The sequence below is a fragment of the Trichechus manatus genome, unplaced genomic scaffold, assembly GCF_000243295.1.
Source record: "Trichechus manatus latirostris isolate Lorelei unplaced genomic scaffold, TriManLat1.0 scaffold00335, whole genome shotgun sequence".
Lineage (NCBI taxonomy): Eukaryota > Metazoa > Chordata > Mammalia > Sirenia > Trichechidae > Trichechus > Trichechus manatus.
Genome location: NW_004444271.1, coordinates 422,066 through 425,389, shown reverse-complemented (window position 1 = coordinate 425,389; position 3,324 = coordinate 422,066). Strand labels below are relative to the sequence as shown.

Here is a 3,324-nt window from a genome sequence, read left to right as displayed (position 1 = left end):
TGATTCAATTTAGGGAGCCCTGGTGACGCAGTGGTTAAGTGCTCGGCTGCTAACAGAAAGGTCTGTGGTTTGAATCCACTAGCCACTCAGTGGGAGAAAGATGTGACAGTCTGCTTCAGTAAACATTACAGCCTTGGAAACCCTATAGGGCAGTTCTGCTCTGTCCTATGGGGTCACTATAACTCGGAACCGACTCGATGGCAATGCAATGATTCAATTAAAATTTATAGTTCTTATGGTTAAGAGAGTTTTTCTTTGTTTTTGGAGATAGACTAATTGCCTTCTTTCGAAGTTGGTGGTTCTGAGTTTTTTTTTTTCTATTAGAAATATTTTTATAAGTTCAGAAGGAATTTGAAATTGGCTACATCAGGGAAATTAGTCAGGCATTATTTTTGTATGGACCTAAATGATAGTATATATACATTAACACACAGCAACGTACATATGAGTTAATAATTATTGATCCAAATCCTAAAATTATTTTTATGGAGTCATTAATCATTCTTTTGTGGGCACGATATTCATGGGTGCCTTGCTTCAGATTTTGTTGTTGTTGTTGTTAGTCATCATCCAGTCAATTCCCACTAATGATGACTCCATGTGTACAGAGTAGAACTATGTTCCACGTGGTTTTCAAGGCTGTGACTTTTTTGGAAGCAGATCACCATACCTTTCCTCTGAAACACCTCTGGATGGGTTTGAACCTCAGTCTTAGTCATCTAGTGCCACTCTAACAGAAATACCACAAGTGGATGGCTTTAACAAAGGGAAGTTTATTCTCTCATATTCCACTAGGCTACAAGTCCAAATTCAGGGCATTAGTTCCAGGAGAAGGCTTTCTCTCTCTGTCAGCTCTGGAGGAATGTCCTTGTGATGCATCAGTCTTCTCTTGATCTGGGAGAATCTCAGCTCAGGAACCTCAGGTCCAAAGGATGTGCTCTGCTCCCGGCACTGCTTTCTTGGTGGTGTGAGTTTCCTATGTGTGTCTGCTCGCTTCTCTCTTTTATATCGCAAAAGAGATTGGCTTAAGACACTATCCAATCTTGTAGACGTCATTAGTACAGCCTCATCATAGTGATAGAATTTACAACACATAAGGAGATCACATATAACCTCATCATAGTGATAGAGTTTGCAACACATAAGGAAATCACATCAGATTACACAATCATACAATACTGGGAATCATGGCCCAGTCAAGCTGACAGACAGTTTGTGGGGACACAATTCACTCCACGACAACCTCCAACCTTTCGTCTAGTAGTCAAAAGCTTAACCATTTGTGCCACCCAGGGACTCCTCCTCAAGTTTTAGAGTTACCAAATAACTTAAGATGGCATTATAATCAATAGTGAAAGATGGGATCTGAATATTGACATACTTACTAGGAAAGTTACATATTTAGAGGATAAAATGGAAATAAACTTTTGGACAGAGACAGAAATTTCAAATTGGTTATATACTTTAATGTTTGAATCTCTCTATTGTATAGCTATTTCTTTCAGAGTAGGGAATGATGTCTAGACAACTTTTGGGGTTTTAGTACATTCTTAGGTGCTTCATGCCTTTCTGACTTTCTTGATGTTTTTCAAACAAACCACACACACTCCTACTCATGGCTTTTCTGCTTTCTGTTTCTTCTGAATGAACTGCCATTTCTCTAAGCATCATATGCTAGACATTTTCTTACTTCTTTCAAATTTCTGTTCAAATGTTAACACCTCAGAGATTCTTTCCTGGATCACTATATTTAAAATTGTATATCCTCACCTATCTTCCCTGTTACCTGGATTGTGCTTTTCTTCATAACACTTAACATTTCTTATGTTATATTATATATTAATATATTGATCTCGGCACTGAAATATAACTTTCAGAAAGATGATATTCGTAGCTCTAGAATAGTGACAGGCACATAGTAGGTGCCCAGAAAATAATTATAGAGTGAATTAATCCATAAGTGAATAAATAGAATGACTGACTGGCTCTTGTCTGTGGTACTCTGAGTAATCATTGTACCTCCAAGAACTCAGAAATCACAGCCAGGACACACACTCACTGAGCCAGAAGGGCTCAGTGGTCAATGTGAATCCCACCAACACTAGGCCTCAGAGTGACACCCCTGAGATTCATAAATACAAGAAGAGATTTAATTCTGAGATTCTGTGTGCTGCCTTATGAGGAGTGCATTTTTTAGCGAGTACAGAGAGTGGCCAGATACTGCTGAACAGAAGTGGCCAAGGAAAGGTATATCCTCTTATCAACTGAAGAAGTTTTCAACAAATGGATGTACTTGAAGGCTTGCCAGTATCTGGCAAAAGGATAAATTACAGGTCTACTATTTGTCCTGGATAAGAAATAAAATACATCACAATGATCCAAAAATTGAAAAGAAGCAGGGATGGACGACTGTAAGGGGATTAGGAAGGATATGTACACCATAAAGTTGAAAATATGAAAGAATCAAATTTCTGGTGATTGCTTTGAAGAGTTCTGTGGAAATCTATTTGTGGGCACCCAAACCATTTCATAAATTTATGGCCTTTAAGTCATTTGGAGAATTGTTACATAAGCCATTACTGGTACATCTCACCGTTGAGGGAGACCAGAGGTTGAAAGTGATCTACGGATCCCGTGCTGGATTCCATGCTGTTGATGTGGATTCAGGATCAATCTATGACATTTATCTACCAACACATGTAAGAAAGAATGCTCTATAGTCAATAGTGGGGAGAATGTGGAGGGACTGAGCTATGTACTCTCAATCCAACTTACAAATAGGTCATGATGCAAGAAGTTAATCTATAAGCAGTTTTTTTTTTTTTTTGTAAATTCTGTAGCACAGTACTGCAATAGAGATTTGTTTCCCAACTGACTCATAAAGGCTTATTTAACTCATATTGTAGATGAATTATAACATTAACTTTCCCCTTATTTCTTACTGATGTTATGTAGAATGTTTCATCCGGGATCCCAGGTCCTCTATAAACATATGTCCACTTCAGTGGACTGTGGCCAGGGTAGTAGTAAAATATCTATTAAACTAGTCCAGAAATATTGTGGGAATGAAGGTCTTCCAAATGCTCATATTTCTATGCATGAATAATTTTACTGAAACTGGAAAACATCAGTTAAAGAAATAGTCTGCTTTTCCTCTGCAATTTTAAACCAACACATCCCAAGCACTTAGAGTCAGGTGAGAGAATCATGCAGTTGTCAGTCTCCTTTGTACCAATACTCCAGACACTGTATTCTTTGGGTCAAGTTCTCCCCGGCCCCCAACTCTTGTCTCAGTCTCCTGTTTGTATTGTTGCAATGGGTTTT

General features: G+C 38.3%; 1 pseudogene; it reads left to right on the top strand.

Annotated features, from left to right (window-relative positions):
* The window catches only part of LOC101350028 (mitogen-activated protein kinase kinase kinase kinase 4 pseudogene), a 24,909-nt pseudogene extending 22,136 nt beyond the window's left edge, over nt 1–2,773 (top strand).
* The last annotated feature ends 551 nt before the right edge of the window (nt 2,774–3,324 follow it).